The 7,500-nt window shown below is 39.5% G+C and overlaps 3 non-coding genes across 3 annotated transcripts; all 3 read right to left on the reverse strand.

Annotated features, from left to right (window-relative positions):
* Nucleotides 1–888: 888 nt before the first annotated feature.
* TRNAR-CCU (transfer RNA arginine (anticodon CCU)) lies at nucleotides 889–961 on the reverse strand. The gene has a single exon. It is a non-coding gene; the product is annotated as a tRNA-Arg (tRNA).
* A 1,515-nt stretch (nucleotides 962–2,476) lies between these two features.
* Nucleotides 2,477–2,549, reverse strand: TRNAR-CCU (transfer RNA arginine (anticodon CCU)). The gene has a single exon. It is a non-coding gene; the product is annotated as a tRNA-Arg (tRNA).
* A 1,515-nt stretch (nucleotides 2,550–4,064) lies between these two features.
* TRNAR-CCU (transfer RNA arginine (anticodon CCU)) lies at nucleotides 4,065–4,137 on the reverse strand. Its single transcript has one exon. It is a non-coding gene; the product is annotated as a tRNA-Arg (tRNA).
* Nucleotides 4,138–7,500: the final 3,363 nt, after the last annotated feature.

Below are 7,500 nucleotides of genomic sequence, written 5' to 3' on the forward strand. Positions count from 1 at the left end.
CCACTAAAATGCACAAGTAGTTAGACTGAAGATGCAACCTGAATGAATTTACAGTATGTACTCCACTTTATTAATGATTAGTAATGAGAAAGTGAGGACTACAAGAGTATTGGAAAAGACTTTTTCCACTCTGAATGTAAAGCAGATTGTGTGACCATTGGCCAAAAACAACCACGAAGGGACTTGAACCTTCAATCTTCTGATCCGAAGTCAGACGCCTTATCCATTAGGCCACGCGGTCATCCATTCACCTGAGATGATTTTTATCATGTAGGTGGTATGCATGGATGGAGAACATATTATTGAAAGGTATTCAGGTTTACATCCCATAGTGTTCTTTCAGCTCTTTTCGCTGGAAGCACTTTTTTGGAATCTATATATTGAGAATTATATGAGTACGATATGCTTTTGTTTTCCTTTTTCCATACAAACCTCTTTCCTCATGAGTTTAAAGCTCATTTGTATGCTCTACATAGCTCTGGACGTTTCCAGACGTGGAGTGAAACTGTTTTGAAAGTAGTACAAATTGCTCCTTCCTGCATATGCTAATTTTTCACACTCACATAGGTTGTATAAGTTTTATGAATCCTGGCTTGACCTATTCAAGTAGCTGAAAGCCTGTCACCACCTCTAGAAACAAGATTCACACCGATCCAATTCATATCATTTTTTCCAAAGGAATATGTTCTGGCTGGTCTAAAATGCATCTCCCAAAAATAGGCATTTAAAAATCTACTTTGCAGTTTCAGAACACTAACATGACTGTGAAGTGTACACAAGTAAAACGGGACAGTTTCAAAGTACCTAATCCCTCATAAACTTCTGAGAGGAAGCATGTAATAAATCTACCTAATTTTCTGGAAAAGAAAGAGGGAGGGTTTTTGTTATCACCTCAGATGGGACTCGAACCCACAATACCTGGCTTAGGAGGCCAGTGCCTTATCCATTAGGCCACTGAGGCACACATGCATAGCTATTTTCTAGAGGCATTATTTAAATGTGTTCTATGGTCAGACACCGGTGTGTGCACACAGGGCATTTCTCACTTCTCTCTATAAGTAAACTTCCCATTTTCATCCTCTTCCATCCCCGACTTTAACGCTCTCTTCTATGCTATAATGGAGACTTTGCAATTTTAGCAAGTGGAGAGAAATTGGAGAACCACTTTCGACTCCACACTTCTTCTTCACTTACTTCTTTTCTCAATATACTGGGCTTAGAAAATGGTATCAAGCCATCCTTATCATCAGTAGGACATGGAAAGAGGCACTAAGTCTCTTAACCAAGTTCAACCACACTCTGCAACTTAACCATTGCACTACAAATTAGGCAATGGGGGCATCAGCAAAGGCAGCCAATGTGCCGATCCTTTATACATTTTGTGTAGTACTTTTCTTACTCGGAGGCAAAATCAGCACTTTAACTGCCCAAATCATACAGATTTTACACATGTACCACTCTATGCACACATAGGCACACACCTTGCAGTTCTTCTACACACACTTAAGCTAAAAACCCATTCTGTCACGTCAAAATTCTGCAAACCTATTACATATTCAGTGCGTCGGCATAGAAGCACTTTTTAATGCCACTAAAATGCACAAGTAGTTAGACTGAAGATGCAACCTGAATGAGTTTACAGTATGTACTCCACTTTAATAATGATTAGTAATGAGAAAGTGAGGACTACAAGAGTATTGGAAAATACTTTTTCCACTCTGAATGTAAAGCAGATTGTGTGACAATTGGCCAAAAACGACCATGAAGGGACTCGAACCCTCAATCTTGTGATCCGAAGTCAGACGCCTTATCCATTAGGCCACGCAGCCATCCGTTCACCTGAGATGATTTTTATCATGTAGGTGGTATGCATGGATGGAGAACATATTATTGAAAGGTATTCAGGTTTACATCCCATAGTGTTCTTTCAGCTCTTTTCGCTGGAAGCACTTTTTTGGAATCTATATATTGAGAATTTTATGAGTACGATATGCTTTTGTTTTCCTTTTTGCATACGAACCTCTTTCCTCATGAGTTTAAAGCTCATTTGTATGCTCTACATAGCTCTGGACGTTTCCAGACGTGGAGTGAAACTGTTTTGAAAGTAGTACAAATTGCTTCTTCCTGCATATGCTAATTTTTCACACTCACATAGGTTGTATAAGTTTTATGAATCCTGGCTTGACCTATTCAAGTAGCTGAAAGCCTGTCACCACCTCTAGAAACAAGATTCACACCAATCCAATTCAAATCATTTTTTCCAAAGGAATATGTTCTGGCCGGTCGAAAATGCATCTCACAAAAATAGGCATTTAAAAATATACTTTGCAGTTTCAGAACACTAACATGACTGTGAAGTGTACACAAGTAAAATGGGACCGTTTCAAAGTAACTAATCCCTCATAAACTTCTGAGAGGAAGCATGTAATAAATCTACCTAATTTTCTGGAAAAGATAGAGGGAGGATTTTTGTTATCACCTCAGATGGGACTCGAACCCACAATTCCTGGCTTAGGAGGCCAGTGCCTTACCCATTAGGCCACTGAGGCACACATGCATAGCTCTTTTCTAGAGACATTATTTAAATGTATTCTATGGTCAGACACCGGTGTGTGCACACAGGGCATTTCTCACTTCTCTCTATAAGTAAACTTCCCATTTTCATCCTCTTCCATCCCCGACTTTAACGCTCTCTTCTATGCTATAATGGAGACTTTGCAATTTTAGCAAGTGGAGAGAAATTGGAGAACCACTTTCGACTCCACACTTCTTCTTCACTTACTTCTTTTCACAATATACTGGGCTTAGAAAATGGTATCAAGCCATCCTTATCATCAGTAGGACACGGAAAGAGGCACTAAGTCTCCTAACCAAGTTCAACCACACTCTGCAACTTAACCATTGCACTACAAATTAGGCAACGGGGGCATCAGCAAAGGCAGCCAATGTGCCGATCCTTTATACATTTTGTGTAGTACTTTTCTTACTCGGAGGCAAAATCAGCACTTTAACTGGCCAAATCATACAGATTTTACACATGTACCACTCTATGCACACATAGGCACACACCTTGCAGTTCTTCTACACACACTTAAGCTAAAAACCCATTCTGTCACGTCAAAATTCTGCAAACCTATTACATATTCAGTGCGTCGGCATAGAATCACTTTTTAATGCCACTAAAATGCACAAGTAGTTAGACTGAAGATGCAACCTGAATGAGTTTACAGTATGTACTCCACTTTATTAATGATTAGTACTGAGAAAGTGAGGACTACAAGAGTATTGGAAAATACTTTTTCCACTCTGAATGTAAAGCAGATTGTGTGACCATTGGCCAAAAACGACCACGAAGGGACTCGAACCCTCAATCTTCTGATCCGAAGTCAGACGCCTTATCCATTAGGCCAATCAGTCATCCGTCCACCTGAGATGATTTTTATCATGTAGGTGGTATGCATGGATGGAGAACATATTATTGAAAGGTATTCAGGTTTACATCCCATAGTGTTCTTTCAGATCTTTTCGCTGGAAGCACTTTTTTGGAATCTATATATTGAGAATTTTATGAGTAGGATATGCTTTTGTTTTCCTTTTTCCATACAAACCTCTTTCCTCATGAGTTTAAAGCTCATTTGTATGCTCTACATAGCTCTGGACGTTTCCAGACGTGGAGTGAAACTGTTTTGAAAGTAGTACAAATTGCTCCTTCCTGCATATGCTAATTTTTCACACTCACATAGGTTATATAAGTTTTATGAATCCTGGCTTGACCTATTCAAGTAGCTGAAAGCCTGTCACCACCTCTAGAAACAAGATTCACACCAATCCAATTCATATCATTTTTTCCAAAGGAATATGTTCTGGCCGGTCGAAAATGCATCTCACAAATATAGGCATTTAAAAATCTACTTTGCAGTTTCAGAACACTAACATGACTGTGAAGTGTACACAAGTAAAATGGGACCGTTTCAAAGTACCTAATCCCTCATAAACTTCTGAAAGGAAGCATGTAATAAATCTACCTAATTTTCTGGAAAAGAAAGAGGGAGGATTTTTATTATCACCTCAGATGGGACTTGAACCCACAATCCCTGGCTTAGGAGGCCAGTGCCTTATCCATTAGGCCACTGAGGCACACATGCATAGCTCTTTTCTAGAGGCATTATTTCAATGTATTCTATGGTCAGACACCGGTGTGTGAACACAGGGCATTTCTCACTTCTCTCTATAAGTAAACTTCCCATTTTCATCCTCTTCCATCCCCGACTTTAACGCTCTCTTCTATGCTATAATGGAGACTTTGCAATTTTAGCAAGTGGAGAGAAATTGGAGAACCACTTTCGACTCCACACTTCTTCTTCACTTACTTCTTTTCTCAATATACTGGGCTTAGAAAATGGTATCAAGCCATCCTTATCATCAGTAGGACACGGAAAGAGGCACCAAGTCTCCTAACCAAGTTCAACCACACTCTGCAACTTAACCATTGCACTACAAATTAGGCAACGGGGGCATCAGCAAAGGCAGCCAATGTGCCGATCCTTTATACATTTTGTGTAGTACTTTTCTTACTCGGAGGCAAAATCAGCACTTTAACTGCCCAAATCATACAGATTTTACACATGTAGCACTCTATGCACACATAGGCACACACCTTGCAGTTCTTCTACACACACTTAAGCTAATAACCCATTCTGTCACGTCAAAATTCTGCAAACCTATTACATATTCAGTGCGTCGGCATAGAAGCACTTTTTAATGCCACTAAAATGCACAAGTAGTTAGACTGAAGATGCAACCTGAATGAGTTTACAGTATGTACTCCACTTTATTAATGATTAGTACTGAGAAAGTGAGGACTACAAGAGTATTGGAAAAGACTTTTTCCACTCTGAATGTAAAGCAGATTGTGTGACCATTGGCCAAAAACGACCACGAAGGGACTCGAACCCTCAATCTTCTGATCCGAAGTCAGACGCAATATCCATTAGGCCACGCGGTCATCCGTCCACTTGAGATGGTTTTTATCATGTAGGTGGTATGCATGGATGGAGAACATATTATTGAAAGGTATTCAGGTTTACATCCCATAGTGTTCTTTCAGCTCTTTTCGCTGGAAGCCCTTTTTTGGAATCTATATATTGAGAATTTTATGAGTACGATATGCTTTTGTTTTCCTTTTTCCATACAAACCTCTTTCCTCATGAGTTTAAAGCTCATTTGTATTCTCTACATAGCTCTGGAAGTTTCCAGACGTGGAGTGAAACTGTTTTGAAAGTAGGACAAATTGCTCCTTCCTGCATATGCTAATTTTTCACACTCACATAGGTTGTATACGTTTTATGTATCCTGGCTTGACCTATTCAAGTAATTGAAAGCCTGTCACCACCTCTAGAAACAAGATTCACACCAATCCAATTCAAATCATTTTTTCCAAAGGGATATGTTCTGGCCGGTCGAAAATGCATCTCACAAAAATAGGCATTTAAAAATATACTTTGCTGTTTCAGAACACTAACATGACTGTGAAGTGTACACAAGTAAAATGGGACCGTTTCAAAGTACCTAATCCCTCATAAACTTCCGAGAGGAAGCATGTAATAAATCTACCCAATTTTCTGGAAAAGATAGAGGGAGGATTTTTATTATCACCTCAGATGGGACTCCAACCCACAATCCCTGGCTTAGGAGGCCAGTGCCTTATCCATTAGGCCACTGAGGCACACATACATAGCTCTTTTCTAGAGGAATTATTTAAATGTATTCTATGGTCAGACACCGGTGTGTGCACACAGGGCATTTCTCACTTCTCTCTATAAGTAAACTTCCCATTTTCATCCTCTTCCATCCCCGACTTTAACGCTCTCTTCTATGCTATAATGGAGACTTTGCAATTTTAGCAAGTGGAGAGAAATTGGAGAACCACTTTCGACTCCACACTTCTTCTTCACTTACTTCTTTTCTCAATATACTGGGCTTAGAAAATGGTATCAAGCCATCCTTATCATCAGCAGAACACGGAAAGAGGCACCAAGTCTCCTAACCAAGTTCAACCACACTCTGCAACTTAACCATTGAACTACAAATTAGGCAACGGGGGCATCAGCAAAGGCAGCCAATGTGCCGATCCTTTATACATTTTTTGTAGTACTTTTCTTACTCGGAGGCAAATTCAGCACTTTAACTGCCCAAATCATACAGACTTTACACATGTAGCACTCTATGCACACATAGGCACACACCTTGCAGTTCTTCTACACACACTTAAGCTAAAAACCCATTCTGTCACGTCAAAATTCTGCTAAACTATTACATATTCAGTGCGTCGGCATAGAAGCACTTTTTAATGCCACTAAAATGCACAAGTAGTTAGACTGAAGATGCAACCTGAATGAGTTTACAGTATGTACTCCACTTTATTAATGATTAGTAATGAGAAAGTGAGGACTACAAGAGTATTGGAAAAGACTTTTTCCACTCTGAATGTAAAGCAGATTGTGTGACCATTGGCCAAAAACGACCACGAAGGGACTCGAACCCTCAATCTTCTGATCCGAAGTAAGACGCCTTATCCATTAGGCCACGCGGTCATCCGTTCACCTGAGATGATTTTTATCATGTAGGTGGTATGCATGGATAGAAAACATATTATTGAAAGGTATTCAGGTTTACATTCCATAGTGTTCTTTCAGCTCTTTTCGCTGGAAGCACTTTTTTGGAATCTATATATTGATAATTTTATGAGTACGATATGCTTTTGTTTTCCTTTTTGCATGCAAACCTCTTTCCTCATGAGTTTAAAGCTCATTTGTATGCACTACATAGCTCTGGACGTTTCCAGACGTGGAGTGAATCTGTTTTGAAAGCAGTACAAATTGCTCCTTCCTGCATATGCTAATTTTTCACACTCACGTAGGTTGTATAAGTTTTATGAATCCTGGCTTGACCTATTCAAGTAGCTGAAAGCCGGTCACCACCTCTAGAAACAAGATTCACACCAATCCAATTCAAATCATTTTTTCCAAAGGAATATGTTCTGGCCGGTTGAAAATGCATCTCGCAAAAATAGGCATTTAAAAAAATACTTTGAAGTTTCAGAACACTAACATGACTGTGAAGTGTACACAAGTAAAATGGGACCGTTTCAAAGTACCTAATCCCTCATAAACTTCTGAGAGGAAGCATGTAATAAATCTACCTAATTTTCTGGAAAAGAAAGAGTAAGGATTTTTGTTATCACCTCAGATGGGACTCAAACCCACAATCCCTGGCTTAGGAGGCCAGTGCCTTATCCTTTAGGCCACTGAGGCACACATGCATAGCTCTTTTCTAGAGACATTATTCAAATGTATTCTATGGTCAGACACCGGTGTGTGCACACAGGGCATTTCTCACTTCTCTCTATAAGTAAACTTCCCATTTTCATCCTCTTCCATCCCCGACTTTAACGCTCTCTTCTATGCTATAATGGAGACTTTGCAATTTTAGCAAGTGGAG

The sequence above is a fragment of the Triturus cristatus genome, chromosome 4_1 (assembly GCF_964204655.1).
Source record: "Triturus cristatus chromosome 4_1, aTriCri1.1, whole genome shotgun sequence".
NCBI lineage: Eukaryota > Metazoa > Chordata > Amphibia > Caudata > Salamandridae > Triturus > Triturus cristatus.